General features: G+C 41.7%; 1 protein-coding gene and 1 long non-coding RNA gene across 13 annotated transcripts in view; one reads left to right on the top strand and one right to left on the bottom strand.

The window, feature by feature from the left end:
* dgkh (diacylglycerol kinase, eta) overlaps positions 1 to 17818 on the bottom strand; it is a 601101-nt gene that overhangs the window by 321725 nt on the left and 261558 nt on the right. The gene's annotated exons all lie outside the window — the stretch shown is intronic.
* LOC122551881 (uncharacterized) overlaps positions 1 to 17818 on the top strand; it is a 421034-nt gene that overhangs the window by 147053 nt on the left and 256163 nt on the right. For 3 of the 8 annotated variants that reach the window (XR_015758955.1, XR_015758954.1, XR_015758956.1), the window contains one exon: positions 10995 to 11089. The exons of 1 other annotated variant lie outside the window; for it this stretch is intronic. This is a non-coding gene — a long non-coding RNA (uncharacterized LOC122551881). Of the gene's footprint in view, positions 1 to 4600; positions 5701 to 5785; positions 7598 to 10994; positions 11090 to 17818 lie in introns of those variants that run through there. 4 more of the 8 variants (XR_015758957.1, XR_015758959.1, XR_015758958.1 and 1 more) reach the window with 2 other exon arrangements.

Here is a 17818-nt window from a genome sequence, read left to right as displayed (position 1 = left end):
TAGTTGATGGCAAAGGTTCATCTTGGAGTGCCGTTACTAGCGGTGTTCCGCAAGGATCTGTTTTGGGACCATTGCTGTTTGTCATTTTTATAAATGACCTGGAGGAGGGGTTAGAAGGTTGGGTGAGCAAGTTTGCGGATGATACGAAAGTCGGAGGAGTTGTTGACAGTGAGGAAGGATGTGGCAGGTTACAGCGGGATATAGATAAGCTGCAGAACTGGGCAGAAAGGTGGCAAATGGAGTTCAATGTAGCTAAGTGTGAGGTGATTCACTTTGGTAAGAGTAATAAAAAGATGGGGTACTGGGCTAACGGTCGGATACTTGGTAGTGTGGATGAGCAGAGGGATCTTGGTGTCCATGTACACAAATCTTTGAAAGTTGCCACCCAGGTAAATAGTGCGGTGAAGAAGGCATATGGCGTACTGGCTTTTATTGGTAGAGGAATTGAGTTCCGGAGTACTGAGGTCATGTTGCAGTTGTATAAGACTCTGGTGCGGCCGACTCTGGAGTATTGTGTGCAGTTTTGGTCGCCATACTATAGGAAGGATGTGGAGGCACTGGAACGGGTGCAGAGGAGGTTTACCAGGATGTTGCCTGGTATGGTAGAAAGATCGTATGAGGAAAGGTTGAGGCACTTGGGGTTGTTTTCATTGGAGAAAAGAAGGTTTAGGGGTGACTTGATAGAGGTGTATAAGATGATTAGGGGTTTAGATAGGGTTGACAGTGAGAATCTTTTTCCACGTATGGAGTCAGCTATTACAAGGGGGCATAGCTTTAAATTAAGGGGAGGTAGGTATAGGACAGATGTTAGGGGTAGGTTCTTTACTCAGCGAGTCGTGAGTTCATGGAATGCCCTGCCAATAGCAGTGGTGGACTCTCCCTCATTATGGGCATTTAAGCGGGCATTGGATAGGCATATGGAGGATAGTGGGCTAGTGTAGGTTAGGTGGGCTTGGATCGGCGCAACATCGAGGGCCGAAGGGCCTGTACTGCGCTATATTCTTCTATGTTCTATGTTCTAGTGCAGCGCTGGAAAAGCACAGCAGGTCAGGCAGCACCCTAGGAGCTAGAGAATCGACGTTTTGGGCATAAGCCCTTCATCAGGAATGTGTTCCTGATTCTCCTGTTCCTTGGATGCTGCCTGACTTACTGTGCTTTTCCAGCACCACACTTTTCGACTCTGATCTCCAGCATCTACAGTTCTCACTTTCTCCTTCCATCGTCTCATGTCATGAGAATGTCTGATGGCAACTGACCCAAAGGCTGAGTCAGTCTAGAAGAGAACATTAATTCTCGCTGCACTGTAAATAACTGCAGAACAGTCTGTGATAACAATTGACTTGGGAAGGTAGTATTTTTATAGATTGAAAATAACTGTTTATCTTAACAACATTGGGAGACTGACTCAACACCAGTTCACATTTCTGTAACCTTCAGTCAATTATCTGGTCTCACATTCAGCAGCCTGCAAGAGTTATTCATTGCCGCTGATGTGAACAGATGTGTCACTCTTATTTTCAGTTAAAAATCACACGACACCCAAGTTATAGTCCAACAGGTTTATTTGGAAGCACGACCTTTCAGAGTATTGCCACAGTCCAAAACCAGCATCTCCAAATCACTCATATTTTCACTAAGTATCCTGGTGCCCAACAGATATCTGCTGGATTTTCCAATGCTCTATTTGCAGCCCTTCTGAATCTCCTTTATTTTAACCATTCCATACATTCCAGTTCACACCTATTAAAGCAATACCTGGAGAGTCAACCAAAACTTTTACAGAATCATAAGTACAGAGGAGGTCTTCAGCCCATCGAGCGTGCACTGTCAAAAACATACTACTTCGTACACTAGTCTCAATTTCCCACGTGATGTCTATAGCCTTGAACATTATGACACTTCAAGTCCTCATCCAAGTATTTTTTAAAGATTATGAGGTTTCCTACCTTAACCACCCCGAGGCAGGACATTCCAAACTTCCAACATCGTCTGGGTGAAAGAAGAATTTCCCCAAATCCCTTCTAAACCACCTGCCCTTTATTTAAAAAAAAGTCCCCTCTTGTTATTTACCCTTCAAATAACGGGTATTGCTGATGTCTATCCACCCTTTCAATTCCTCTCAATCTTACCAGGTCCTATCTCAACCTTCTCTGCTCCAAACAAAACAACCTGAGCTTATCCAGCCTCTTTTAAAGCTGAAATGCTCCATCCCAGACAAAATCCTGGTGAATGTCCTTTGGACCCCTGCCAGTGTACTCCTCACCTTCCTGTAGGGTGATAACCAGAACTATACACTGTACTTCTGCTGTAGCCTATCCAAAAATTCTATACAGCTCCAGCATGGCCTCCTGCTCTCCTGATCTACGCCACAGCTGATAAAAGTAAGTGTGTCATATGCCTTTTTAACCTGTCTTGTCACCTTTAGGGATCTATGAACATGCACCCCAAGATCCCTCTGTACTCCCTCATCTTGCTCCTTCTTCCAAACGTCATCACCTTACGCTGTTCAGAGATAAATTCCACCTGTCATTCATCTGCCCATATGGCCAATGCGTTTATATCCTCCTATAACCTAACATTCTCATCCTCACTGTTAACCACCTGCCCAGTCATCTGCAAACTGACTTATCATCTCTCCCACATTCTCGTCAACATAATTTATAAATATCACAAACAATAAAAGGGAGTCATCACTGACCCAGGTGGTACACTGTTGCTGGACTTCAGTTACACAAGCAGCCTGTCTATCACTACCCTCTGTTTCCTAATTTGGATCCAACATGCCAAGTTACCCTGGATCTCATGACATTTTCCTTTCTTTATCACTATCCCATGTGAGACCTTGTGAAAGGCTGCCAAAATCCATACAAAACAATGTCAACTGCCCTACCTTCACGGAAACACTCAGTTACCTCCACAAAAGATTCCACGAGATTTGATAGGCATGATCTCCCTCTGACAAAGCCACATTAACTATCCCTGATCAAACTTAGCCTTTCTAAATGGAAATCTACTTTCTGCTTCACTATTTCCTCAAATACTTTCCCCACCACCATTGTTAGATTTGCTGGTCCATAGTTCCTTGGTCTATCGCTACCATACTTCTTGTACAATGTAAATGATATTAACTCTCCTCCACTCCTCTGTGGCCAGAGACCATTTGCAAATTTGGAAGTGAGCTCCTGTAATTTCTTCCCACGTCTCCCACAGCAGCCTAGGATACAATTTATAAAACTGGGGTACTCTTATCAAAACAGATTGCTTTTAAATTTTAAGTCAAAAGAAAAGGCGAGGCTTACATTCAGACATCAACCAACTAGCAGGCCCATCCTCTGCTGGTATGTCATGTAAGGTGCTCATGACTTGTCAATCACATTGTTAAGACTGCTTAACTCTTTTTTTTGTTGAAACCTTAATTGAGTAAGGTTAAGGGAAACATTGATTGCTTAGCACATACACATAGGGAGCAGCTATGAAACCAACTTGAATTCCATTAACAGGAAGGAGGTGCATCCAGCCAGAGGTGTGAATACTGTTTAAAAACCAAGTGTGGATGCTGTAAATCAGAAACAAAAGCAAAAATTGCTGGAAAAGCTCAGCAGCTCTGGCAGCATCTGTGGAGAGAAATCAGAGTTAATGTTTCTGGTCCAGTGACACTTCCCCAGTTCTACTGAGCTTTTCCAGCAATTTCTGCGAACATTGATTGATGGGCTCAAGCTACAGCAATTTCAAGTCTGAGATGTGGTTGGGAACTGGAATCTGTTGCCAACTGCAGAGAGATGGACAGACACCAAGCAGTTCAAGCACACACAATAGGACGAGGACCCAGATCCAATTGATGCAGAAAGAAAACAGGAGGCCATCATGCAGGAGGAAATCCTTAGTCCCATCCAGCGGAGTGCCAGGGTGGTGGACAGCAGCAGCTCCCGGTGGGTAAGTGAATGAGAATGGGAGTGAGTGCATTGGCCAGTGCTGGATACAGAGGCTATGGCAAAGACTACACTGCACTGCCCAGCTCTGACCCATTTCCAACTCCCCCATTTCCCTCATGGAAATTCCATTCATACCAATCTCAGAATACCCTAATAAAACTTTCCATCAGCAAAAGAATAATTACAGTTTGGTCACAGGATTTTCCTAGGAACATAAGAAATAGGGGTAGGTCTCCTCAGCCTTCTCTGCCATTCAATGAGATCATAACCAAGCTCCCCTGGCTCGGACGTTTCACAAACTAAACCTTCAGCCAAGATGACTTGTTCCCTCCCTGAACTGTCCTAAATCCATTTTCAAGGAGTGAAACTAAAGTTGCATCAAAACTCAATTCTGGTGTATCTCCAAGCGATACACTCAGCACATTACTCAGTTGAGAAATCCCCTCCCATCCTTCTGTCTTCTGATCACTTAATGAAGGGCTGTGGACTGTAAGTTCCGCAGTTGAATATAACCAGAGAACTTAGCGTGGATGAACCAAACAAAGCTTAAAAATTTAAAGATATGTCATTCACAGCAGTGTGAATACTATAAGCATTCAGTACAATCATTTTTTGCATACTTAAATCAATTCTTGTTATGAAATGTTAAAGCTATTTAAAAATTACAGATATCAAGATTTACAAAGATGTTGCTGGGACTGGAGAGTCTGGTTGTGGGGAATGGCTGAATAGGCTGGGGCTCTAGCTATTATCCACTTCATCTCGAGGTCTAAAATGGACCATGTCCGCAGATACAACATCTGGACAACGTACATGTACAAGCTCTGGATGGCGTGTAGGGAGGGTGTAAACGTTCCCAACACCGCCCTCATCTTGATGGTCACCTTTGTGTGCAGCTTCATCAAGCTGTGTTAGACCCTCAGTATGCAAACACTAAGTGTCACTATATACTGAAGTTCTTCACAGCATGGAGGAGGATGGATCTAGCCTTGACACTGCAGAACGCACCAAGTCGTTGGACTGGCCCATGTCAGCTGTCCTTAGTGGTAAAGAAAAACACCTTTTACCACAAGTGCATCAGCCAATGGTCAGCATGTAGCATTCTTGAGACTTGGCGGGAAAAGGAGAGGGTAGATCTGTCACATGACTCCCTGAACAGAATGCCTCATCGCCAGAACTTTCCAACAAGCACTATGATGTAGAGAGAAAGGCACTGCCCAGTTTCCATGAGCCATTGGATGCTACCCTCAAAGTGGCTGTGCTGACAAAGAGATTGTCACACATCTTCTTCTGGAACTGGAAGAAGGTGTGAAGAGAGATGCATTTCGTTGAGGTTCATCGCAACAGCTCTGGGACGCACACCAAAACAAACAAACATTGACCGTACCTCGAAAATCATCAACTCAGTGAAAGACACCTTTTGGTCTGCCCAAAACATTGTTGGTCTTCCAATGTAAAGAGTTGACCTCAAGCGAGTGGTCCAAGACTACATGCTGAGGGATGCACTAAAGCTTGGGGCGACTGCCACAAAGGGGCAGAGGGGAAAGACCACTGTCCAAGGTCTTTCTGACAAACTAAGGTGGAGGTCTGTTCAGTTATCAGAACCTCTTGGTGTCTCAAATATATGTAAATACTGTCCAGCATAAGAAATAAATGTTTTGGGTTTTTTTGGAACTGCTGGGAATGCCAAATTCCAATGTTTGTTTGTTCTTCATGTGCAAAGACTATACAGAATTGCTGCAGTAACTGTGTATGTACATAATTATTTATATTTTGTATAAATAAAGTATATTTTTTCCATTAAAATATGTCTCAAAATCCAAGTTGAACTAAAACTCTGATTCAATCACCAGAGCAGGGGTTCATGAAGAAGTCTGTGACAAATAGTATACCTTCCAGACAGCAGAAAGCCTTACTGCCTTTTACAAAGCTAAAGCCAGTTTATGACCAAACACTCATTGATTAGAGGATGAATCCTGAAGAACATTGATGCTATCAAGGACCAAAGATGGTCAGCGTCGCAGGTACCTAATCAATATCTATCCCTTCCACAACAAACATTGGTAGCTGCATTGAGACCAGAGTTCAAGTCCTACTTGCTCTGAAATTGTTAATGGGTCCAAGCAGGACGATTGAAAGGTATGTTTACAGTGGCTACAGTATGCACAGTCCAGAAATGCGTTGTGAAAACTTATCAAAATACCAGCAGCACCTCCAACCTCTTATGACCATTTACCAATGTGATAATACTCAGGAGGCATTATTACAGAGGACATCATGGAATGGACGAAGGTCGGTTAAGGAAAAAGCCAACCCCACCTGCTTCTCATGGTCTTTTAATTTAGCCAAAAGTGCGAACAGAACCAAGACTGAGACTGTGCACTCTGTTCAAAAGCTTATTTATTACTATTTTTAACCATGTGACATATTTCCCTATCCCTCAGAAACAGCCATTCAACATATAAGAAGCAACTATATTCTTAAAACTGTATCAGTGGAGTTGGACCAACATTTACAACTTAACTTACAAGTGGACACTACCAAATTCAGAAAATGGACATTTTCTGGTAGCTAAAAAGCTGGTGACAGAAAATAAATATCAATATAAACTAAATCATACAACACTCTACAATTTCCTGCTTCAATTGATTGGTTTTCTTTCACTTAAAAGACATTTAGATAGTAACAAAAGTAAACATTTAACATTGATATTTCCTCTCTGTTTCATTGGATACATGAAAACATCTTGACTCAAGCCAATAATGCAACATTAATGATAACATTTATTTTTAGAAACTTTCAAAAACAAACTGCAAAAGCTAGTCCAAGTGACAAGACAACACTGTCTTAAAGAAAACTGAACTGAGATTCATTTTGCTTTTTTAATGCATTGGCATAGATGCTGTCATTTCTAATGCTAACCCGAACTCTAGCCTAATGCATTTGTGGCCGGACTGGCCACTCAAAATAATGAACTTACGATGGGAGTTACAAAAAAATGAACAATGATTAAAGCATGCTGAGAAATGGAATCCAGCCTTGACCAAAGTGTCTGTGCTAATCTACATGCTGCGGAATCCAGACAGGCTGCAGCTACCAACAGACAGTTTGCAAACAAACCTGGCAGCTGCAGACTCTACACTACACACCCGAATTTGGGTTTGAATGGTTCAGTGGAATGTCACTCTCGGGACAATCGGAAACACCAAGTTGTGTACCAGACATGGAGGTGCCTCACACCCTTATTTGGAGGAAGCAACGAGCACCTAGTACCTCCAGGAATAGAGGTCTAAGGATCACCTTGCCGTCAACATAACAATGCCTAGTTGAGTCCAATCGATCAGGGTGATCGAGCCTGATGGATCTATCGGTGGACACTCAAGATAACCTCTCAAAAGGGCACGAAGACTTTGGAATAGAAGAATTGCTGCAATACCATTCTCAGGAACGGTAACTCCAATGGTAACTGGAGACTGGTAATTCAAAAATAACCACCAAGAGGACACTCCTGAAATCATCAGGAGGAGACTAGACAACATCATCACGTAGTGTTATATGATCATCCAGAGTTAAGTTAAAGCACAGATAGATTTGTAGTGTAAATTGTTAGTGCATTTTGTGGTGATTGTATTAATTGTGTTAAATAAATAAATATTATTGTTTTACTATTATTAAGAATCAACTCACAGTTCTTTTGCTAGATATAAGAGTTGAACAACACTATGTGGCTGGCGCAACACATTGCTTTGAAATACTCTCTAATTGGCTCTATGCCCTGAGCACCTGCTGGATACTGTTAACCCATCCAGAAACTCAACACTCCTGACTATAGCTCCTGGTCCCATATTCTCCTCATCACAAAGACCATCGCATTTTAACATTATAATATGGTCTACTTCCATTCCAATCTCAGCTTGACCACCACAAAAACCCCATTCAGGCAAACAATACCTTCACACTCAATGACTCAGACTGACACTCTCAGCACCTCCAACCTCCAACGAGGTCAATTCAACCAGAATAGAACAAAGAACAGTTGAGCACAGGAACAGGCCCTTCAGCCCACCAAGACTGTGCCGACACATGATGTGCTTCTAAATTAAAACCTTTTTGCCTTTATGCTGTCCATATCCCACCAATCCCTGCTATTCATATATCTGTCAAGTTGCCTCTTTATACATTGCTATTGGATCCGCCTCCACAACTAGCACATTCCAGGCATTTACCACCCTCTAGCGAAAAAATCTACCTCTCACATCTCCTTTAAACTTTAACCCTTTTTCCTTAAACGTAGTAATTGACAATTTTACCCTGGAAAAACACTCTGACTATCTATTTTGTAAACTTCTATCAGGTCACTCCTCACCCTTTGACATTCAAACCAAATTTGACCAATCTCCCCAAATACCTAATACCCTCCAAATCCGAGTAAACCATTTCTGTACCCCCTCCAAAGCCTCCACACCCTTCTGCAAGTGTGGTAGCGAGAACTGTACATAATATTCCAATGTGGCTTAACTAAAGTTCCATGCAGCTACAACATGAAGTTTTTGGAGTCTCAGAGTCATGGAGATGTACAGCACGGAAACAGACCCTTCGGTCCAACCAGATGTTCGGTCCAATCTGGTCCATGCCGACCAGATATCCCAACCCAATCTAGTCCCACCTGCCAGCACCCGGCCCATATCACTCCAAACCTTCCTATTCATATACTCATCCAAATGCCTCTTCAATGTTGCAATTGTACCAGCCTCCACCACATCTTCTGGCAGCTCATTCCATACATGTACCACCCTCTGCGTGAAAAAGTTGCCCCTTAGGTCACTTTTATATTTTTCCCCTCTCACCCTAAACCTATGCTCGCTAGTTCTGGACTCCCCCCACCCCAAGGAAAAGACTTTGTCTATTTATCCTATCCATACCCCTCATGATTTTGTAAACCTCTATAAGGTCACCCCTCAGCCTCCGAAGCTCCACGGAAAACAGCCCCAGCCTGTTCAGCCGCTCCCTGTAGCTCAGATCCTCCAACCATGGCAACATCCTTGTCAATCTTTTCTGAACCCTTTCAAGTTTCACAACATCTTTCCGATAGGAAGGAGACCAGAATTGCACACAATATTCCAACAGTGGCCTAACCAATGTCCTGTACAGCCATAACATGACCTCCCAACTCCTGTACTCAATACTCTGACCAATAAAGGAAAGCATACCAAACGCTTTCTTCACTATCCTAATAGTGCTGCAATATTTTGCTGTCAAGAGCCCATTTTTTTGCAATGTCTCATTTTCCCCTCGTTTCTGGCCTCTGTTGGCTCCCAGTCGCAAAGATATGAAACATGAAATTTGCATCTTTCTGCTTCCATCTTTTCTTGTTCTTGCTACTTCCCATCTCTATATCCTTCTCCATTATCAAGCAGACCAACCTCCATATTATCACTGTATCCATCTCCATTCATTTCCCTGATTATATGTACTCCTGACCTTTAGTCATTAGGTTGGAAGTAGTATAATATCATGGAAGAGAGAGTTGGGATGATTGGGGTGGGCATTTTTAGGATGGCAACTGGGAACAAACGGTGTACCACAGGGATCAGTGCTGGGGCACAAATACTGACAATATATATCATGACTTGAATGAAGAAAGTGAATGTACTCTAGTGAAGTTTACAGGTAACACAAATATAGGTGAGAAGCGAAGTGCTGAGGATAGACACAGAGTCTGCAGAGGGATATAGACAGGTTAAAGCGAGTGGGAAAATATTTGGCAGATCTAATATAATATGGGGAAATGCGAGGTTATGCACTTTGAAAGAACAGAGGAGCTGAATATTATTCAAACTGAGGAAAACACAAAAAGCTACAAATCAGAGCGATTTTGGAATCCTTGTCCATGAAGCACAAAAAAACTAGCATCCAGAGTCAACAGGTAATAGGTAACAGAAATGGAATGATGGCCTTTATTTCAAATGGATTGAATATAAACATAGTGAGGTTTTTCTAAAACTATAGTCAGACCACAGTTGGAATACTTTGAACAGTCATGGTCCTTTATCCGATAAAGATATACTGGCATTAGAGGAATTTCAAAGACCATTCACTAAGGTGATAGCAGGTATGGTTTGCTCAGTTGGTTGGACTGCTGGTGTGCAATGTAAAGTTATGCCAACAGTGCGGGTCCAATTCCTGCACCAGCTGAGGTCATCATCATGAAAGACTCTTTCCTCAACCTCTCTCTTTGCCTGAGGTGTGAAGATCCTTAAGTTAAACAGCCACTAGTTGTCTCTAATGAGACAGCAGTCCTGTGGTCCTCTGAAATTTTATCTTTACCTTTTACCAGGAATAGAAGGAGCGATGGAGTGGACTGGGCCTGTACTCAATGGAATACAGAAGAATGAGAGGCAACCTTATTGAAACATGCCAAGATTCCAAAGGGATTAACAGGATAGATGGAGAAAGGAAAATCGAGGATCAGAGGACATAATCTCAGAATAAGGGATTGCACACTTAAAACAGAGATGAGAAGGAATTTCTTCTCAGAGGTAGTCAATGTATGGAATTCTTTACTTCAGGAGCCTGTTAAGTCTGGGTCATTAAGTATATTCAAGGCTGAGACAGACTTGACTTTTAATCAATTAGGGTGAGAAGGAATAGGCAGTAAAGTGGAGTTGAAGATAATCAGATCAGACATGGTGTCATCAAAGGGCAGAGCAGACTCAGTGGACTGAAAACCCTACTTCTGCTCCTATGATTTTTGGTCAGTAATCAAACAGGCCAATCGCCACATTATCCATGCTCCCAAATCCTCCAATTCATCCTCCTTCCTTTTGGACCACTGGAGGCTGTGAATTTACATCCACTTCTTTTTCCTTAAAACCTCTAACTCTGACCAACACTGTTTGCCCTTCTCAGTATCTCCACCTGTGACTCTGAATCAATTTTCCATAAAGCTTGCAGGGGTTAGTTTGGGTCAGCATTAACATTATAAGCACTGTTTATAGCGTGCTGTGATTATCATGCTTGCCATGTACCTGCATCACACTCCCAAAAATCTTCTTTATTCAGAAGTCGATTGTGGAAGAAGACTCCCAAGAGGAGAGTCAGCATCAAAATAGAACAGCAAACAATCCAGCACAGGAGCAGGCCCTCTGCTCTACCAGGTCTGTGTCTACCATGCCAACCATTGTAACCTAATCCCATCTGTATGCACAAGGTCCGTATCCCTCTATTCCCTGCCTGTTCATGTTTTTGTCTAAAGGCCTCTTAAACATTGCTATCGTATCTGCTTCTACCACCTCCAGGCATGTTCCAGGAATCTACCACTCTGTGTCTAAAATCTTGCCTCACACATCTCCCTTAAACTTTATATCCCTTCACCTTAAACCTATGCCCCCTTGTACTCGACACTCCAACTATCCACCACATCCATGACTCTCCTAATTTTATATACTTCTAGCAGGTCGCCCTGAAGCTTCTAACGCTTTAGTGAAAACAATCCAAGTAGATGCAACCTCCCCTTCTAGCTAATACACTCCTGAGTACTTTAGGCATGTCCTAAATTCTCTCTGAAGAAATCAAACATCCTCACCTGACTTGTGACCAGCCAAAATAGAGAAGGTTCAGTCAGGAAGGCACTGTACACATCGAGAAACTTAGCTGAAAACATAAAGTCAGGATATGAGAGGGAGCACACGAGCCTCCATCTACCCAACACTTCAAACACCATCTGACCTCCATGTGGCATTATTCATCCAACCGGAATGAAAACAAGACATCCTCAACTCTGAGGGACTATCTTAGAAGAAAGAAAAATTTTCCTGCAGCGTTTCCTACTCTTGACTTCTGTGATGTCCTCCTAGCATCCATTTCCTAAGACTGAGAATTTGCTCTAATTTCTGGAATTGATTAGACTAGATTACATTACAGTGTGGAAACAGGCCCTTCGGCCCAACAAGTCCACACCGACCCGCCGAAGCGCAACCCACCCATACCCCTACATTTACCCCTGCACCTAACACTACGGGCAATTTAGCTTGGCCAAATCACCTGACCTGCACATCTTTGGACTGTGGGAGGAAACCCACGCAGACACGGGGAGAACGTGCAAACTCCACACAGTCAGTCGCCTGAGGTGGGAATTGAACCCAGGTCTCTGGCGCTGTGAGGCAGCAGTGCTAACCACTGTGCCACCGTGCCGCCCATAATTGCTTAATAGCAACACCATGCCTCCAGATTCATCAAGAAACCATCTTCCAGCACTGTTGGTTGAGGTATGCCATGCACAGACTGATATACCCTAATGATATAGCTGATCATAGACCTAGATTCTGTAGTTCAAAATATATCTTGTAAAATTGAAGACAATATTAAACTAACTCAGTATTTTGTTCTAAAATTAAACAGAATGAAAGAACATGCATTTATTTATACAGTGTCTTTCTTGACCTTAGTATGTCCCGAAGTGCTTTTGATGCAATTAAGGACAGAAAACACACTCTTTGCAGTAATGCAGGATATGCAGCAGCCAATTCCAACGCATCGATGTCCCACAAACTACAATGAGATGAACAGCACATTATCTGTTTTTCACAAATGCAAGTGAAGATATATTTATTGCTCAGGACACCAGAAAAACATCTGTGTACTTCTGCCATCAGATCTTTCTATGTAACCCAAGAGGCCAAATGTGAACTCAGTTTAGTATCTCATCTAAATACAGCATCTTAGAAAATGCAGTGTTTCCTCAGTACTGCCCTAAATTGTTAACCTAAAATATAATTACTTAGGAACAGAGGACTCAGAGCAGGAGTAAACCATTTGACCCTTTGAGCTTGCTCTACCACTCAATAACATGCTGGCTGACCTAATATATGGCCTCAAGTCCACATTCCAGCCTATTGCTGATAAATTCTTGACTTACAAGTCAATGGTTATCTACCATTACGACAAAGTGGCCCAGCCTCGATCACTCCTTGACAAAGAGAGTTTCCAAAGATTCGTGACTTTCAGGGAAACAAATTCTCCTCATTGTCATGTTAATTAGCAACCTCTTTATTTTTAGTCTGTCTCCCCGAGTTCTCTCCTCTCCCACAATGGGAAGCAGCTTTTCAGCGTCCATACTGTACAATCCCTTCAGGATCCTGTGTGTCTCAACAAGGTAACCTTACATTTTTTGAAAGTACAGTTGAACAGGCCCAGTCAGTCCAACCTCTCAGCATCACCTTCCCACACACGCACAGAAATTCCAAGAATTAACTGAGTGAACCTTCTCTAAATGTCCTCCAGTGAATTTACATTACAGTCGGTTCTGCTCTAATGCATATTTCTTCAATGCGAATTGGCTATAACGCAATTGAAGAATTCAGACCATTTTTTGTAGAATGCTAACTTTCCTTACCTGAATTGGTTATAAAACGTTTCCTATTAAATGGTGCTGCTATGACGCAATTTTCTTATAACATGGGATCGCACAGGTAAGAAACAATCGTGCTATATTAGAATAGACTGCCTTTCTTAATTAAGGAGACCAAAACTATACACTGTACTCCAGAGGTGGTCTCATTAATGTCCTATACAACAGTAACAAATTATACCTACTTCTATGTTTTATTCTCTCGACAAGAAAAATCATTCTGTTTGACTTCTCTTGCTGTATCTGAATATGACTTGTGTTCAAATCTATGCAGTCAAACCTGAATTTATAATATTCTGACTCAAGTGAAAGTCTTAGCCACTGTGCCTCAGCTGATGCTTCAACTAATGCAGACTTTTGGAACAATTCATTTGCCAGAATTCATTTCAAAGTGCATTCAAATACTTGGCTGTAAAATAAACATGACCAGTCCTTGATAAGCGGAGAGTTTGAATCAATCCTGCTAAATCTAATTAAGTGAGTTTTTACATTTTCAGCTGTATGTTTTTATTCATTGACAGCCAGATGGTTATACAGATGGAAAGTAACAAAAGGTATTCTGGTCCCAGAAATTAGATTGCTCATGTCAACAGCACCATGAAACGTTAGCAAGGAACCAAATGCTTCCATTACATTTTCAGAGGTAAGCTTCATTTTAATCTTAGGCAAACATTCATTAAAACAAGGAGGTGTGGGCCAGGCATATCTCATCATTTACCAAGGATATGCAAATTTAATTTGGGATTAAGTTCATACCCTCCTCAGTCCGTTAAACAACCTGCACTTGCATACCCCCAAAGCCATCCACAGGGATTTTCACAGGAGTGTTATCAAACATAATTTGACACCAACCACACAAGGAGACATCAGGGTAGATGACAAAAGATAGGTCAATGAGGTAGGTTTTAGTTGGTGTCTTAAAAAGAGAGGGAGGCTCAGGGAAGAGAGATATGAGTCATAGACTCATACAGCACAGAAACAGACCCTTTGGTCCAACTTGTCCATGCTGACCAGGTGTCCTAAACTAAATGAGTCCAATTTGTCTGCATTTGATCTTGACCCCTCCAAACGTTTCCTCTCAAGGTACCTGCCAAATGTCTTTTAGATGTTCTAATTATATTCACCTCTGCCACATCCTCTGGCAGCTTGTTCCATATACGCACCACTCTGTATGTGAAAAAGTTGCCCCTCAGGTCCCTTTTAAATCTTTCCCCTCTCATCTTAAACTCATGCCCTCTAGTTTGAATTCCCCCATTCTGTGGAAAAGATTTTGACGATTCACCTTATGTATGCCCCTCATAATATTATGAAGAGGGCAGGAAAGCGGATTTTAAAAATGACAAAATATTGCATCTTGTCAGTTGAAGACAAAGTTGCCAAAGATGAAGAAATTAAAATCAGATCCCAAAAAGCCACAACTAAACGCGACTCAACACGACACCTGGCTCCCCCCCCATGTCAATGCGACAGTCAAGAATGCACAACAGCATCACTACTTCCTCAGGAGGCTAAGGAAATTCGGCAATGTCCACAAGTACTCTCACCAATTTTTATAGATTCACCATAGAAAGCATCCTGTCCGAATGCATCACAGCATTGTTGGGCAACTGCTCTTCCCAAGGCAGCAAGAAATTACAGTGAGTTGTGAATAAAGCCCAGTCCATCACACAAACCAGCCTTTTATCCATTGTTTACTTCCCACTGCAAGAGGACAACAACCAACATAATCAAAGATCCCTCCCACCCTGGTTATACTCTCTTCTACCCTCTTCCGTCAGGCAGAAGATATAAAAGTTTGAATATACGTACGAATAGATTCAAGAACAGCTTCTTTTCCACTCTTATCAGACTTTTGAATGGACCTCTCAAATGTTAATTCTGACCATTCTCTCTTTCTCTGCACATTTCCTGCAGCTGTAACACTGTATTCTACACTCAGTTCCACCACCCTGATACACTTTATATGTCTGTACAGTACGCACTACAACACTTTTCACTGTATTTCAATACATGTAACAATAAATCACTCAAACAAACGAAAGGAGTACTAAGATCTCAAACAGAAGTGTAGGTAGGGCTGCAGGAGAAAAGCAATAACGAAGGGCACCTGAAAACAAAGCTGAGAATCAAGAGATGCTTCGCCAAAAACCAAATGTGATTTCACACAAGACATGGATAAAAATTTTCAACTAGTTACATCAACATTATGCATACACAAGCTGGGAACTGCAAGAATTCTAACAAAGCAATGTTCACTTCATGATAAAATCCCGTACAAATTAAAACGTTGCACCATTAGTATAAATACTGTGGCTAAAAGAACAGGTCTAATCTCTTCTTTTGCTGCAAAAAAGAATGAGGTGACAGCAAAAAAAAGTCATTTAAAAGCTACAAGAACAACAAATAAGAATGATTCGGAGATGCCGGTGTTGGACTGGGGTGTACAAAGCTAAAAATCACACAACACCAGGTTATAGTCCAACAGGTTATAGTCCAACAGGTTAAACAAATAAGAAGGTTTCTAAAGCTAATGTATCAGCTAACTAATACTTAAAGCCTTCTGAAGGTAACTTTTTCTTTCAATCTATTATAACAAGCTGAAACAGGTCCAGGAGCCAATGGTCAAATAGACATACCAATCAAAGCTCAATGGTTATGCAGTGATGAGCTTTTTTTCACATACCACTTATCACTCGTAGCTCATTCCTCTTCAAACCCCTCTTCCCAATTGATCTATTTCTTTGCCTTATATCCTTTTTGGCTTGGAGGTGTTCCTAGTTAAAGGCAATTAAGGGCAAGGATTTTTTAAAGCATTACATCTTGCCTTGGTCCGTCTGATCTTTGTAAAACATCATAAATCTCTAAATTAAAGCAAAGTGCAGATGCTGGAGATTAGAAACAAACAAAACAGAAATTAATGGAGAAACTCAGCAGGTCTGGCAGCACCTGTGACGGTAAAACAGCATTAACATTTTAATCAAAACATTAATGCTGTTTTCTCTTCACACATGCTGCCAGACCTTGTGATTTTCTCCAGCAATCTTAAAGCTCTATCCCTGATGAGGATAGAGCTCTCAAACGACATATTACCCTTCACTGTTTCTCCAAAACATCCTAGAAAATTAGAATCATTAACATGGAACTTTATGCAGTATTTTTACTTTGCTGTGCAAAATAAGCTGATGGAACTGCTATTAATGTTAAAAATATACCACGTTTATTAAACCATTCTTGAGCAAGCACGATAAAATTCCCACATGAACTCTCAGTCCTTTTGGTGCATCAGGAATATCACTTATCAACTGTAATTGTTCATTCCAGAGAGGATAAACAAACATACTGACAATTATACTAGTTAAATAGCTTGTTATCTGCATGTCCAACATTAAAATATCATTATTGTAAGTGCATGATGATTGGCTACAATTGCCTCATTTCCATCTACTTGATTGCTTCTCCACAGACTGAATAAATTGCTGATAAAATCACAACAGTGCACATTTTACAGAAATTACATCCAAAACATCAACTCAGCCAGTTTTATAAAAAGGAATGCAAACTGGATGTTCCCCTATTTTTCCAATTAATTTGTTCAGAGATGTTATTACACAGCCGACTTGAATCCAGGCCTCATGGTCCAGAGGTAGGGACCCTACCACTGTGTTTTATCAATGAGGTCAGAAGTGGAGATGTTCCCTGAAGATTGCAGAGTGTTCACCATCATTTGCAACTCTTCAGATACTAAAGCCATTCATGTTCATATTCCCAAGATCTAGATGCCAACAAGGTCTCTTCATAGCAATTAGCATTCATGCTACATGTGTCAGGACAATGACCATCTCCAGAGAATCTATCCATTGCGTCTTGATATTCAAAGGGATTACCATTACTGAATCATGTCTATCAATATCCTGGAGGTTACCAGTGAGCTGAGCTTGAACTGCATCAGTCACATAAATTGTGGCTAAAAGAACAGGTCAGAGGCTTGGAATTCTGAAGTGGATAACTTAATCCTTGTCTCCCCAATGCTTATCCATTGTGCTACAGGGCACAGGTCAGGGATGTGATGGAATACTCTTCACTTCAATGGATGAGTGCAACTCCAGTAGCTCAACAATGATCACAGGCAAAGCAGCCTGTTTGATTGGCAACCTATTCTCTCCCTTCAAAAGGCACACAGTGCATACTATCCACAAGATGCACTACCATAATTCTGGACAGCTAATTTGACAGTACCTTCTAAAATCTGTGACCTCCACCACCCGGAAAGCATGATTCCCCCCAAGCCACTCACCGTCATGACTTGGAAATACCATAACCTTTCATTGTCACTGGATGAAAATCTGATATTCCCCACCTAATGACATTTTGGATCCACCTCCAGCATACGGACTGCATCGGTTCAAGGTGAAAGCTCACCACTACCATTTCAAGGACATTTAATGATGGGTAATTAATACTGGTCCAGCTACAGTCA

Source organism: Chiloscyllium plagiosum, unplaced genomic scaffold, assembly GCF_037043375.1.
Source record: "Chiloscyllium plagiosum isolate Xiang-an unplaced genomic scaffold, Cpla_swu_hap1 HiC_scaffold_12, whole genome shotgun sequence".
Taxonomy (NCBI): Eukaryota; Metazoa; Chordata; class Chondrichthyes; order Orectolobiformes; family Hemiscylliidae; genus Chiloscyllium; species Chiloscyllium plagiosum.
Note: the sequence above shows the minus strand (reverse complement) of the source record. Positions and strands in the feature narration are given on the sequence as shown.